This window comes from Nicotiana tabacum, chromosome 1, assembly GCF_000715075.1.
Source record: "Nicotiana tabacum cultivar K326 chromosome 1, ASM71507v2, whole genome shotgun sequence".
NCBI classification, from domain to species: Eukaryota; Viridiplantae; Streptophyta; class Magnoliopsida; order Solanales; family Solanaceae; genus Nicotiana; species Nicotiana tabacum.
In genome coordinates this window covers 200,185,694-200,201,818 of record NC_134080.1, presented here as the reverse complement: position 1 = coordinate 200,201,818, position 16,125 = coordinate 200,185,694, and the positions used below count along the sequence as shown (strand labels likewise).

General features: G+C 40.3%; 1 long non-coding RNA gene across 1 annotated transcript; it reads right to left on the bottom strand.

Annotated features, from left to right (window-relative positions):
- Positions 1–9,892: 9,892 nt before the first annotated feature.
- On the bottom strand, positions 9,893–15,829 carry LOC142182004 (uncharacterized). Its single transcript, XR_012710891.1, has 2 exons — positions 14,811–15,829; positions 9,893–10,367 (listed from the first exon to the last, which is right to left on the bottom strand). It is a non-coding gene; the product is annotated as an uncharacterized LOC142182004 (long non-coding RNA).
- Between the last annotated feature and the right edge of the window lie 296 nt (positions 15,830–16,125).

The following is a 16,125-nucleotide window of genomic DNA, read 5'->3' as shown; positions in this document are numbered from 1 at the left end:
GTTGTGGAGGGTAATTTGGAATGTGTGGGTAGTTTAGACGATGGGGTCTGGGTTGGTAATGAGGGGAAGGACCTCTAGATCTGGACCAATTGTCGGCCTCTAATGTCGTGACCTCCTCTCTCCTTTTCTTCCCTAGCGCACCTCCCGTGCCACTCTGAATGGCCTGAGTTGTTGCCTTAATTGCCGAATAACTCAGGATCTTATTGGACTTAAGTCCCTCTTCTATCATACCTCCCATTTTCACCACTTCATTAAATGATTTGCCAACTGACGTCACCAAGTGACCAAAGTAAGTTGGCTCGAGAGTTTGTAAGAAGTAATCCACCATTTCTCCTTCTCTCATTGGGGGATCAACTCTGGCTGCCTGTTGTCACACCTCCTTTTTACGCGCCCGAGGGGGCGCAGGGGAGTTTTTTCCAATTAAAGGACAATCGAAACGTGATTGGTTTAATTATTTCAGAGTCGCCACTTGGGAGATTTAGGGTGTCCCAAGTCACCAATTTTAATCCCGAATCGAGGAAAAGAATGACTCTATATTACAGTCTGCGTACCAGAAATCCGGATAAGGAATTCTGTTAACCCGGGAGAAGGTGTTAGGCATTCCCGAGTTCCGTGGTTCTAGCACAGTCGCTCAACTGTTATATTCGGCTTGATTATCTGATTTTATACAAGTATGAACTTATGTGCAAATTTATCTTTTAACCGCTTTACTATTATTGTTTTTAAAAGAAATGTGAACATCATTTAAAACACGTCTTTGGACTACGTCACATGAAATGCACCCATAATCCGGAACACATTTTATTTGATGTTTTGGGATCGGATTTGGGTCGCATGAAATGCACACCCGAGCTTAAGAAAGTAAACTATTAAACACGCGCCTAAAGAGACTATCGCGTTATTATTTTGCGGAGGCCGTGAAATCCGCTAAACGACCCTCCTGAATTCTAAGTAATTTTAAACAAGTATTTACTAAGGGCCCCGCAATTTGTATTTTTATTCGGCGAGGCTCATCTCATTTTTATTTTTATTTTTTAAAGAATTTGCAACGTCATGGAAATGCATCTCGGACCTCGTCACAGTCAATGTACCCGTGATTAGAGACACATTTCGATTTCGTTGAGATTTGGATTTGGGTCACATAAATGTGCACCCAAGTTTAGGGAGATAACATTATTAAAGGCGCGCCTAAAGCAACTAGCGCATTATTATTTTTTGGTAGGGCCGTGAAATTTGCTAAACGGCCCGTCCCGGAATCTAAGTATTTAATACATATATTTTGTGAGGGCCCCGCAATCTGTACATTTTTTCCGGCGAGGCTCGTCTCATTTTATTTATTTTTATTATTATTTTTTATTCATTCATTTTTTTTATAATTATTTATTTATTTTTAAAGGATGCCATTTCTACGCCTTTAACAATACTAAAACTTACGGCCTCTGTACAACTAAAATCTCATAACTTGTCAAGATTTAATAAAAGAAGTTAGGCGAATGAGTGTTTCGGGCGTAGTAACAACAGGTACTAATATTAATTTTGTCCAAATAAACTAAGACAATGAAGGGACGAGCGAATCAACGTCAAGCTGTGTCTTAGGACTACTAATACAACTAAATCAAACGACATCAAGTAAACAATAATAACATAACCCAGAAATGAACTAAAATGCATACGGTGAAACATGGGCAGAAAATTATCATATCAATTGATATATTGCAACTTCGAACATTGAACGTAAAATTTCTTTATCTAATACAGTGAAGCTTACTAACCTGAACAGACAGAAACGAATAGAACCAGGGACCAAACCTCTACATCGACTTCAACGGACGGACTCGACGCGCCGGACCTCGACGAACAAAGACGACCTCAACGGACTGCACGACAACAGTGAAAGAACAACGATAACATCAGCTGAAGCAGTGGTGGTCGCGTTTGGACGGTGGGGTTGCGGGCAGTGGTTGACAGGCCTGTTTGGTGGTGGTTTTTGTTGGTTCCACAGGTGGTTTTTAGGCGATGGGGGAGGTGGCAGACTGGTGGTTTCGGACGTGATGCTGGTGAAGCTGGGACGGGCAGCGTTGGTGGTCGACGTCCGGACTGGGACGACGAACAGCTGAGGTCGTCGGGGTGCAGCGATGGTGGTTCCGACGAGGGAAGTAGCAGCAACTGCTGCTCGATAGCAGCTGGGGCGTGGGGGTCGACGGAACCGTTGGTTTCGCTGGTAAGGCAGGCGGTGTTTAGACGATGCAGCAGCAGTAGCTGCTGCTTGACGGGTGGTCGTGGGGGTTGTGACTGGTTCAGTTGACGACGCAGTAGGGTTTTGGGTCGTTGGTTGGACAGGGACGACGAGGGAGTCGGGGTGCTGCTGGGGTTCGGACGGTGGAAAGGCTGGTCTCAGTAGGTGTTTGGACGTGGGGAAGGTGACGAACCTGAGGAGGAGGGTGGTAGTTTGGACGAAGCAGGCAGTAGGGTTTTCTCTTGCTACTTCTTTCAAAGAGAAAGAAGAAGATGAACAGTAGCCTGTTCAGAATTTTTCAAAAAAAAGTCCCCAAAGTCCTTTTCGTTGGTCCCCCCCACGTTCCTTTGGCCTTTTCCGTGTTTTTGTAACACAATGCCCATGAAAATGAGCCCCACGCGTGGTGGGGTTCGAGGCATATGTCCCCCACGCGTGGTGGGGTTCCCCACGTGTCCTGGACACGGTTTATTACGGGCTAGGTCCGAAAATTAGGCCTAAAATCGGGTAGTTTGAACCCGAATATTATTCTTTTGCCCGGACCCGAGAAATAGGAACACGTTGCTTAACTAGTCCTATGTAAGCAAAATAACTACCAAAAATAAGACTAGTATTTAAACAAAACTATATATTTTTAAATATTTTTTCAAGATTTAAAATAGCTACAAAATATTAATGAAACTATTTTTTGTAATTTTCGTTTTAAATATTAAGATAAAATATGAGGTAATATTTTTTTGTATTTTTCAAAGCTAAAATGACTATAGGATATTAATAAAACTACTTTTTTGTAATTTTCATTCTTTAATAAAGGTAAAAATATGAAGTAATATTTTTGTATTTTTTCAAAATTATAATGACTGCAAACATTAATAGAACTATATTTTTTTTGTAATTTTCGAATTTATATAAAGTACCAAAATAAAGTACAATTTTTGTATTTTTCAAGTTTATGAGAGATACATAAAATAAAATTTATATATATATTTTTGAAATTTTCTTTTGCAACGAAATAAAGTAAAAATAGTTAAAATAGCTATATTGGACCCAATTTCACATATTCATGCTAAAAATGTGAAAATTCTCGGGGAGGGTCAAAAATCACGTGCTTACAGCTGCCCCTCTTTGACTAGAAACACGAAGAGTTTTCCGACAAAGAACGACTAGACGTGTTTTGACCCGACCATTACTTGGACGGACTACACTTAAGGAAAGGGAGGGAATGTGACCGAGCCCTGGTATCTGAGCTGCCTACATATCCTTGGTTATACAGGAATCAGGCCACGTGTAGTTCGGGAATGAGAGAGATAGTGAAGTGTACCGAGGTGGAGAGCCGATCGAGGTGCCGTTCCATCGAGGTTCCGGTCCGCGGTCCTGTCATTACAACAAAATGAAAACTGAAAAAGACTAACTAAGCCTATCAGCTACTAGTTACAAGGATTCCTATCTCTTAAGTCTTCTGAAACTTGGTCTTGAGTCTTGAATGGTGCTTCATACAGACTTTGGATCTGAACCTTGATACTTGCTAGTTGTAGGTGCTAGTTCTTGAGCAGACCACATTTGTTCTCCACTTCCGTAATTTGGGTTCTTTTTTTTTTTTTCCTTCTTGTTTTTTTTTTTTTGTTTTTTTGTTTTTTGGTGTGTTTTTTGGTGACCAACTTCTGTTGATCATCCCAGACTGTAGACTTACATTCTTGGGGCGAGCTTCTTGTTGCTTTTGTCTTGGATTGAGTGCTGGGGATTTTTGTTGTAGCCTTCTGCTTTCCAGTGGGTCACTGCTTGATCTTGAAAAATGTTTCCCCGTTCTACAAGCGGACTCCTGACTTCTTCTATCTTCGACACGCAACAAACTCCGTTCTACAGGCGGGTCCCAGACAATCAAAACAAACAAAACAAACAAAATTTCCTAACCCAGTTTGTACTGGGAAGATTTGTGAGTCATTAGCAAAATCGTAACTCACTTACACTACTGATGCAATGATGAGAGTAAACTAAAGACTAGGCTAGGATGTGCATCTCCTATAAGTAAAACCAAAACTCTTGCTAGCAAATGTGTCTGCTAAAATAAAAACCTCAATGACTCAAATTAGAAAGTGTGTCTTCTATGGTTGAATCGGAATGAGCTAAACTAGGAAGTGCGTCTCCTAAGGGTGAAAACTTCAGTGACTAGAACTAGGAAGTGTGTCTCCTATGAATAAAATCTCGATTAGGAAGTGCGTCTCCTACGGGTAAAACTAAACTTTGAGGAAGTGCGTCTCCTGTGGGTACAATAAACTTAGGAAGTGCGTCTCCTATTGGGGATAACTGTTCTTAGGAAGTGCGTCTCCTACTGGGTGAAACTATTCTTAGGAAGTGCGTCTCCTATTGGTACAATGGATCTAGGAAGTGCGTCTCCTATTGGTAAAACTTAGCTTAGGAAGTGCGTCTCCTATTGGTGAAATCAACTTAGGAAGTGCGTCTCCTATTGGTGAACCTATTCTTAGGAAGTGCGTCTCCTAATGGTAAAACTGAACTTAGGAAGTGCGTCTCCTATGGTGAAACTGAATTTTAGGAAGTGCGTCTCCTATTGGTGAAACTGAACTTAGGAAGTGCGTCTCCTACTGGTGAAACTTATCTTAGGAAGTGCGTCTCCTACTGATAAAACTTGCTTAGGAAGTGCGTCTCCTACTGGTGAAACTTGCTTAGGAAGTGCGTCTCCTACTGGTGAAATATTTTTAGGAAGTGCGTCTCCTATTGGTGAAACTGAACTTAGGAAGTGCGTCTCCTATGGTGAAACTGAACTTAGGAAGTGCGTCTCCTATGGTGAAACATATCTTAGGAAGTGCGTCTCCTACTGGTGAAACTTGCTTTAGGAAGTGCGTCTCCTATGGTGAAACTGAACTTTAGGAAGTGCGTCTCCTATGGTGAAACTGACTTAGGAAGTGCGTCTCCTATGGGTGAAATGAACTTAGGAAGTGCGTCTCCTATGGATGAAACTTGCTTAGGAAGTGCGTCTCCTATTGGTGAAATATTTTTAGGAAGTGCGTCTCCTATTGGTGAAACTGAACTTAGGAAGTGCGTCTCCTATGGGTGAAATGAACTTTAGGAAGTGCGTCTCCTATGGTGAAACATATCTTAGGAAGTGCGTCTCCTATGGTGAAGCATATCTTAGGAAGTGCGTCTCCTATTGGTAGAACTGAACTTAGGAAGTGCGTCTCCTATGGTAAAACTGAACTTAGGAAGTGCGTCTCCTATGGTAAAACTGAATTTTAGGAAGTGCGTCTCCTATGGTGAAACTGACTTAGGAAGTGCGTCTCCTATTGATGAAACTTGCTTAGGAAGTGCGTCTCCTATGGTGAAACTGAACTTTAGGAAGTGCGTCTCCTACTGGTGAAACTTGTCTTAGGAAGTGCGTCTCCTACTGGTAAAACTTGTCTTAGGAAGTGCGTCTCCTACTGGTACAATGGATTTAGGAAGTGCGTCTCCTATTGGGAAAAACTGTTCTTAGGAAGTGCGTCTCCTACTGGGTGAAACTATTCTTAGGAAGTGCGTCTCCTATTGGTGAAGCTGAACTTAGGAAGTGCGTCTCCTATTGATGAAACTTGCTTAGGAAGTGCGTCTCCTATTGATGAAACTTGCTTTAGGAAGTGCGTCTCCTATGGTGAAACTGAACTTTAGGAAGTGCGTCTCCTATGGGTGAAATGAACTTTAGGAAGTGCGTCTCCTATGGTGAAGCATATCTTAGGAAGTGCGTCTCCTATTGGTAGAACTGAACTTAGGAAGTGCGTCTCCTATGGTAAAACTGAACTTAGGAAGTGCGTCTCCTATGGTAAAACTGAATTTTAGGAAGTGCGTCTCCTATGGTGAAACTGACTTAGGAAGTGCGTCTCCTATTGATGAAACTTGCTTAGGAAGTGCGTCTCCTATGGTGAAACTGAACTTTAGGAAGTGCGTCTCCTATGGTGAAACTGACTTAGGAAGTGCGTCTCCTATTGATGAAACTTGCTTAGGAAGTGCATCTCCTATTGGTGAAACTTGCTTTAGGAAGTGCGTCTCCTATGGTGAAACTGAACTTTAGGAAGTGCGTCTCATATGGTGAAACTGACTTAGGAAGTGCGTCTCCTATGGGTGAAATGAACTTAGGAAGTGCGTCTCCTATGGATGAAACTTGCTTAGGAAGTGCGTCTCCTATTGGTGAAATATTTTTAGGAAGTGCGTCTCCTATTGGTGAAACTGAACTTAGGAAGTGCGTCTCCTATGGTAAAACTGAGCTTAGGAAGTGCGTCTCCTATCGGTGAAATATTTTTAGGAAGTGCGTCTCCTATTGGTGAAACTGAACTTAGGAAGTGCGTCTCCTATGGTAAAACTGAACTTAGGAAGTGCGTCTCCTATCGGTGAAATATTTTTAGGAAGTGCGTCTCCTATTGGTGAAACTGAGCTTAGGAAGTGCGTCTCCTACTGGTGAAACTTATCTTAGGAAGTGCGTCTCCTACTGATAAAACTTGCTTTAGGAAGTGCGTCTCCTATGGTGAAACTGAACTTTAGGAAGTGCGTCTCCTATGGTGAAACTGAACTTCTTAGGAGGAAATGCATCTCCTATGGGTAAAGACGTGGAATGTATGCCTCTGTTATCTGGGCGGGCTCCCAATTTCAACACTTGAAAAGTAAAGACTGAATTTATGCCTCTGTTATCTGGGCGGGCTCCCAAATTCAACACTTGAAATAAAAAGACTGAAATGTATTCCTCTCGTTATACAGGTGGGCGCCTGGAACATGAAATGCAAATACTGAAATGTATTCCTCTCGTTATTCAGGTGGGCGCCTGGTGAGAATTTTAAAGACTGAAAGTATTCCTCTCGTTATACAGGTGGGCGCCTGGTTGTAAAGATATGAAAAATGATATGCCCGTATTATACTGGTGGGTGACCTAGAACAGAAATGAAAAGACAGAAATGTATTCCCGCATTATACTGGTGGGTGACCCAGAACAGAAATGAAAAGACAGAAATGTATTCCCGCATTATACTGGTGGGTGACCCAGAACATAAATGAAAAGACAAAAATGTATTCCTCTCGTTATTCAGGTGGGCGCATGTCTTCAACAATAACTTTGAAAATAAGATCCTATTTGAGGGCGGATGAACCCGACATATCCTATTTGAGGGCGGATGACCCCAACAGATCCTATTCGAGGGCGGATGAACCCGACAGATCCTATTCGAGGGCGGATTGACCCAACAGATCCTATTTGAGGGCGGATGAACCCAACATATCCTGTTTGAGGGCGGATGAACCCAACATATCCTATTTGAGGGCGGATGAACCCGACATATCGTATTTGAGGGCGGATGAACCCAAAATATCCTATTTGAGGGCGGATGAACCCAACAGATCCTATTTGAGGGCGGATGAACCCGAAATATCCTATTCGAGGGCGGATGAACCCAAAATATCCTATTCGAGGGCGGATGAACCCAAAATATCCTATTCGAGGGCGGATGAACCCAAAATATCTTTAAGACTTGAAAATGTCTTACCTTGAATACTTGCTGGGGATTGGGATGAATTTTCCTTTTCTACCTTCCCCATTTTTATTATCATTCTTTTTTTTTATTCCTTTTTTGTTTTTGTTTTGTTTTTGCATAGCTTCTTCCTTCAAAGACTACCTCCCTTGATTTACTTACCTGTTGGGGGGTAAAATGTTATCAGCTGGGGGTGCCTGACTTCCAGAAAATTTTCTAAATGGAAGGAAAATTTTCTGCCCCAGTTTGATAATATCCCTTGTGGCATGCAGTTCTGGCATCAATGCCATTTCCTTTACCTGTTTCAAATCAAACAAAATTGTTAGTTTAAAACATGGTGGTTGGTTGTGATACTCCCAACGGGATAGCTTTTCCTTTTTTCCTTCCTTGCTTTGCGTTGCACAACTTGTTGGGGATGATGTTATGTGCTGGGGATAATCCCTTCCTGCTGGGGGATATCTCTCTTCTTTTGTGGCATAGCTTGGAAACTGGCATTTCCCCGACCTCTTAGTCTAGTATGGATTTTGCCAAATCATGCTCACTGCTCTCCTTGCTCTGTTCATGGGCCTTTTGCTGGGGATATATATTTTGACACTGGCCTCGCGCTTGTTCCTCGCTGACTATACCACTTGGATGTACTAGTCAGATCTCATTTTGGAAAGCTGATGGCCTATTCGAAGTCATTTCATACTTGTTCTGACCAGACAGACTCTATTGGGGAATTTTTTATGAAAGGAGAAAGATAACAGAAACAAAATAAAAGACAAAGGAAACAACGACTCTTTTACAAAAGAAACTATAAATAAAAACCTATCAAACGCAGATACCGACTCTAATGGCCATGACATGCGTATGTGGCCTATCCTCTACCGTCAATCATCTTTCAAGATCTTCAATCGGCGATTCCCCATCTGATTCTCAATCTTATTCGACTTGTAGTGCCCGAAGGGTTTTCACTATCAAGTCTCTCTCATTTTTGGCTTTTCTCTCAGCTTTCATCGCCTTATGGTTCCTGTGAAGGTTTTCACCGATAAGACTCTCTCATTTGTATCACTTTTCAGCTGGGGATTTGGAGTGTCGCCGGTATGACTCTTTCTGCTGGAGATTAGAGTCCTTTCTGCTGTGGAACAGAATGTTATGTTCGCCGGTAAGACTCTTCCTTTGTCTGACTTGGCATCTTTTGAAGGCTGGTCAGAAGGTCTTTCCTTGGACCGTAATGTGGGTTTTGGATAGGGCTAGAAAGAAAGGGTATAAAAGGCTAAAAAAAATGCATTAATTTTGGGTTATTAATTACAACCTTCGGAATTAGATTTATTTACAACAAACGCAACTTTTGCCCCAGTTTCTTGCTTGGGGATATTTTAATTGTTTTTTTTTTCATTTTTCAAAACTATGACCGAGCCGTGAAGCGCCTACGTATCCTCTTTGAGGAATCAGGTCAAACGTAGTTCCCAATTCCTCTTTTTTTCTTGTGACTTTCTTTTCACTCATTCTTATCTTTGTTTTCTTTTTCTTTTGCCTTTTTCTTTTCTCATTTCTCCTTTCTTTTGTCGTTTTTTTTTTCTTTCTCTCTTTTTTCTTTTATTCTTCTTTTCCGTTTTGCTGTTTTCTTTTCTTTCTTTTCTCTTATCTGCCATGCTTGCGTATTCTAATCGCTGCTACTAATTCCGAACGAGGGGTATGAAAGAAAATAAATAAGGCTCAAAGGGCTAACGAAGGATAAAGTGTTTGGGTAGCAGAACAAAATGCCTTCGTCATTCCAGTCTTCAACACAGGCCAAGTGCAAACAACACAATTAAACAATAGATTTATAGTCTCTTCCGATGGTGCCGGACTTGACAATTATATTCAACATCTGTTTGTTCACTTGTCACTTCTAAAACACCGTTGGGCGACACTCTAACTCTCATTATCTTGAACAACCATCATGCCAGTTTGGCGAATCTTGCTTTTAACGGTTTTCTTTGTGCTTAACTTGCCCCAGTTCCACATGACTCGAGCTCTGAATAATCTCAAACCGTCCTTATTTTCTTTAAATGGATTGATCGCCTTTCTGGGGTTTTATGATTAACTTTAAAGACTAGGCCCAAATTGGGTGCGCATGTCATGTCCCTAGAATCGGCATTGAATAAAAAATGATAAAAGGACTAAACAAAACTTGAAATAAAAAGGACCGGATTTTGCATTAGATTACCGGTGAAATGGTTTGAATGACCAGACAAACAAAACAACCAGAATAAAATTCTAACCCAGCCTCGACAAAACTTAAACAAACTTATATGTCAAAATGGAAAGATAGGAAGGTTTGACACAAGACAATACTTGGATTACAACCCTAAGAATAATCCGAACAGGAATGACAACAAAATAAGCCACCAACAGCTTCTTTCTTGCTAACCAAGGAACGGAGCGTCCCCCCACTTTATCAAACTTGGCATCTTAGCCACTGAGCTTTGCATTAGTATTGTCAAGACCATTGCCAACTTCAATATCATTACCCTTAGTCAACAAGTTTCCAATAGGACTGGAATGCTTCTATCATCAGGCCTGATCCCCGCAGAGTGTGCATCATGAGGTGCAAGTAAAGGATTCCGGGTGTCATTGTCCGGCTTACCACAAACCAACCACCTTAACTTATTTGCAAAACAAACAGGTTAGAATGGACTCAGTAAAGTCGATCCTCATTATTGACAACATCTTTTTTCTTTTTCTTTTTCAATGTTTTTTTTTTCTTTTTTTTTTCTTTTCTTTCTCTTTTCTTTTTTTTTTCATTGTTTTTTCCTTTTTTTTCTTTTCTTTCTCTTTTCTTTTTTTTTTCATTTTGCTCTTTTTCATTTTTCTTTTTTTGTTGTGGTCGAATCTTATGGAGATTGCCTACGTATCATGACCCCGCATGAATTAGACCTTGCGTAGTTCGGGCTAATAAAAGATAAACAATAATGAACATTTTTTTCTTTTCACTTTTCATATTAAAACAAACTGGGTTTCAAAGGTTTAAAGGTGACCTACCAACTTGAAAATCAAACAACCCGCCTATTTTAATCAAAAGATTCATAAACTCAAAAACAAAAGGCTAACTCCCTTTCTCTGTTCGACAAATGCAACCAAATGGTTATTTTTGCCAATGTGGCCCCTTCCAAATTTCACATGAATTTTGAGGCCGGGGAGAATTATTTTATGACACTTTTACAAACTTGTCCGTTCTTTTACGAAAATAACCTTTCGACAACTGACAGATACTCTAAGGCTACTTCGGCAAGAACGGTTTAAGACGCGGCCGAAACTGGCTCGGCTTATTTTATTTTTTCATATTTTTTTGACTAAACATCCAAACGGCATTCACCTGACCGTCGACTCTTTGTTTTTTTTTTCTTTCAAATTATAATGAAAACCTGGTGTTGCGAACACGGCCCTTCAGCGCCTCGGGGACGAAAATTTTGAAGGCTGTGTGGGTCCATATCTCAAAATGACCCAAATGTGGCTGTTTATGCCAAGTCAGCCTTCCGGCGTCCCTTTCGGGAACATTCGGCTATTTATGACAAAACAGCATCACCTGACCTATTTATAACTCTTTTTATCGTTTTTCAAAATTAGAAAAGTCAATATTGCGAACACGGCCTTTCAACGTCTCGGGGACGAAGATTTTTAAGGCTGTGTGGGTCAACTGGACCAAATCTTAAATATGACCCAAAGGTGGCTGTTTATGCAAAGTCAGCCTTCCGGCGTCCCTCTCGGGAACATTCGGCTATGTCTTGATAAAACAACGTCACCCGACTTCTTTATGACAAAATTAAAATTTGACATGTTATTCTTTTATTATTATTTTTTTGTTTTTGGCTATTTTAGCAAAGGTGGGGTTGGACCCGATGAGGGTTGCCTACGTATCTCACATCCGGTGAGAATCAAACCCGCGTAGTTCGGGCAAATAAACTGTTTTTGAGAGGACCCTTTTCCATTTTCTATATTTTTTTTTTATTATTATTTTCACAACAATCAAATAGACTATTATTCTATTATTCTTCATTTATAACAAACAAACGAATTAACGAAAAACATAAAACATTCCTTCTTTTTGAGAAGGTGGGGATTGGACCCGATGAGGGTTGCCTACGTATCTCACATCCGGTGAGAATCAAACCCGCGTAGTTCGGTCCAATGAACTACTTTAAAAGAAGAAAGGAAGCATTTTTTGATTGATTTTCTTTTTACAAGAAACACTTCTAAGATATATTTTTGAATTTTCATTTGCTCTTTTTTTTTTTCTTTATTCTAAAGAAGAAGAAGAAAATATTTTTCGGAATTTTGCTTTTAATAAAAGAAATGCTTCTCAAAATTTTTTTTTGAATTTTAAATTTTCTTTTCAATTTCGAAAAAGAATCAAAATATTTTCGGATTTTTTTTTTTTTGTTATATATTATATTATTTTTTGAAAACAATTAGAAAGACTTCCTAAAGAAGTCAATAATGGAGAAAATTTTTTTTGGATTATTTTAATTTTGTCATTTTCATAAACAAATAAATAACACATATTTTAAAAACAAGACTCTTTTTTTTCATTTTTATGGCAAGACAAACAATTTTCTTTTCTATTAATGCTTTTTTTTTTTTTATAAAACAAACTAATAAGACATATATTTTTTATTTTATATTCTCGAAATTTCGGCAGAGTTTCGACACTACTTGGACATTTGTTTTTTTTTTCTTTCTAAAAATAAGTAGTTATATCTCTACACTGCCATTTCCTCATCTTTTCACGCTTTTTCTAATTTGTGGGAAAATGATAACAACATAAAAATCTTTTGAATTTTCATGCCTTGTTTTTATATGTATTTTTTATTTTTTTATATTTATTGTTATTTTCAAAATGTGGCATGGGAAACATAAGGATTTCCAAGACTTCTTGGATTCCGCAAATGCTCCCCATGCGCTTTTCCCAACATATGAAGCGTGGGGGACATATGGGAATTCCAAGACTTCTTGGATTCCACAAATGTTCCCCATGTGCTTTCCCAAAAAGCAAGCGTGGGGGACATAGGGAATTCCAAGGCTTCTTGGATTCCACAAATGTTCTCCATGCTTTGATTAAAATAACATCATGCTGGAAATGACCAAATGACCCATACACCCTTGACTAAATACAACATGTAGCACATAGGATGCCGAAAGATTGTCTATTATTTTCAGGTTGCTTGTCCTAGACGGACCCAACCCCTATGTTGAGTCCCCTAAGTCAAATGCAGATGATGCAAATAAACGTTCCTACTAGGGATCCGGCATGTGGCTTTGTTATACTAAGTTCATAACCTGGGTATTTGTTCTAGACCTGGCTTACCCGAGCGGACAGCTCGAGCCGAGGGGGGGCAACTTACCGGGAACCAAAAGGCCGTCCGGCTTCGTAACATATCCGTCCTCTTTTTTATTTCGGGTATTGACACTAACAGAATAGGGAGTCTCGACCAGCGAGCTTCTCCCCGGAGGTAAGAAGTGAATAGTTTCGGCACAGTTTATATGTACAGTTCAGATAATATCAAAACGGTAAAAACAACATTTAGCACATTAGGCTCAAACATGTAAAAATTAGCTAAAACCAAGTATAACAATTTACCTAAGCTCGAATTTCTGACCCTGAACCAGAGGTTCTGGGTCTAGTCCCCAGCAGAGTCGCCAGAGCTGTCACACCTCCTTTTTACGCGCCCGAGGGGGCGCATGGGAGTTTTTTCCAATTAAAGAACAATCGAAACGGGATTGGTTTAATTATTTCAGAGTCGCCACTTGGGAGATTTAGGGTGTCCCAAGTCACCAATTTTAATCCCGAATCGAGGAAAAGAATGACTCTATATTACAGTCTGCGTACCAGAAATCCGGATAAGGAATTCTGTTAACCCGGGAGAAGGTGTTAGGCATTCCCGAGTTCCGTGGTTCTAGCACGGTCGCTCAATTGTTATATTCGGCTTGATTATCTGATTTTATACAAGTATGAACTTATGTGCAAATTTATCTTTTAACCGCTTTACTATTATTGTTTTTAAAAGAAATGTGAACATCATTTAAAACACGTCTTTGGACTACGTCACATGAAATGCACCCATAATCCGGAACACATTTTATTTGATGTTTTGGGATCGGATTTGGGTCGCATGAAATGCACACCCGAGCTTAAGAAAGTAAACTATTAAACACGCGCCTAAAGAGACTATCGCGTTATTATTTTGCGGAGGCCGTGAAATCCGCTAAACGACCCTCCTGAATTCTAAGTAATTTTAAACAAGTATTTACTGAGGGCCCCGCAATTTGTATTTTTATTCGGCGAGGCTCATCTCATTTTTATTTTTATTTTTTAAAGAATTTGCAACGTCATGGAAATGCATCTCGGACCTCGTCACAGTCAATGTACCCGTGATTAGAGACACATTTCGATTTCGTTGAGATTTGGATTTGGGTCACATAAATGTGCACCCGAGTTTAGGGAGATAACATTATTAAAGGCGCGCCTAAAGCAACTAGCGCATTATTATTTTTTGGTAGGGCCGTGAAATTTGCTAAACGGCCCGTCCCGGAATCTAAGTATTTAATACATATATTTTGTGAGGGCCCCGCAATCTGTACATTTTTTCCGGCGAGGCTTGTCTCATTTTATTTATTTTTATTATTATTTTTTATTCATTCATTTTTTTTTATAATTATTTATTTATTTTTAAAGGATGCCATTTCTACGCCTTTAACAATACTAAAACTTACGGCCTCTGTACAACTAAAATCTCATAACTTGTCAAGATTTAATAAAAGAAGTTAGGCGAATGAGTGTTTCGGGCGTAGTAACAACAGGTACTAATATTAATTTTGTCCAAATAAACTAAGACAATGAAGGGACGAGCGAATCAACGTCAAGCTGTGTCTTAGGACTACTAATACAACTAAATCAAACGACATCATGTAAACAATAATAACATAACCCAGAAATGAACTAAAATGCATACGGTGAAACATGGGCAGAAAATTATCATATCAATCGATATATTGCAACTTCGAACATTGAACGTAAAATTTCTTTATCTAATACAGTGAAGCTTACTAACCCGAACAGACAGAAACGAATAGAACCAGGGACCAAACCTCTACATCGACTTCAACGGACGGACTCGACGCGCCGGACCTCGACGAACAAAGACGACCTCAACGGACTGCACGACAACAGTGAAAGAACAACGATAACATCAGCTGAAGCAGTGGTGGTCGCGTTTGGACGGTGGGGTTGCGGGCAGTGGTTGACAGGCCTGTTTGGTGGTGGTTTTTGTTGGTTCCACAGGTGGTTTTTAGGCGATGGGGGAGGTGGCAGACTGGTGGTTTCGGACGTGATGCTGGTGAAGCTGGGACGGGCAGCGTTGGTGGTCGACGTCCGGACTGGGACGACGAACAGCTGAGGTCGTCGGGGTGCAGCGATGGTGGTTCCGACGAGGGAAGTAGCAGCAACTGCTGCTCGATAGCAGCTGGGGCGTGGGGGTCGACGGAACTGTTGGTTTCGCTGGTAAGGCAGGCGGTGTTTAGACGATGCAGCAGCAGTAGCTGCTGCTTGACGGGTGGTCGTGGGGGTTGTGACTGGTTCAGTTGACGACGCAGTAGGGTTTTGGGTCGTTGGTTGGACAGGACGACGAGGGAGTCGGGGTGCTGCTGGGGTTCGGACGGTGGAAAGGCTGGTCTCAGTAGGTGTTTGGACGTGGGGAAGGTGACGAACCTGAGGAGGAGGGTGGTAGTTTGGATGAAGCAGGCAGTAGGGTTTTCTCTTGCTACTTCTTTCAAAGAGAAAGACGAAGATGAACAGTAGCCTGTTCAGAATTTTTCAAAAAAAAGTCCCCAAAGTCCTTTTCGTTGGTCCCCCCCACGTTCCTTTGGCCTTTTCCGTGTTTTTGTAACACAATGCCCATGAAAATGAGCCCCACGCGTGGTGGGGTTCGAGGCATATGTCCCCCACGCGTGGTGGGGTTCCCCACGTGTCCTGGACACGGTTTATTATGGGCTAGGTCCGAAAATTAGGCCTAAAATCGGGTAGTTTGAACCCGAATATTATTCTTTTGCCCGGACCCGAGAAATAGGAACACATTGCTTAACTAGTCCTATGTAAGCAAAATAACTACCAAAAATAAGACTAGTATTTAAACAAAACTATATATTTTTAAATATTTTTTCAAGATTTAAAATAGCTACAAAATATTAATGAAACTATTTTTTGTAATTTTCGTTTTAAATATTAAGATAAAATATGAGGTAATATTTTTTTGTATTTTTCAAAGCTAAAATGACTATAGGATATTAATAAAACTACTTTTTTTGTAATTTTCGTTCTTTAATAAAGGTAAAAATATGAAGTAATATTTTTGTATTTTTTCAAAATTA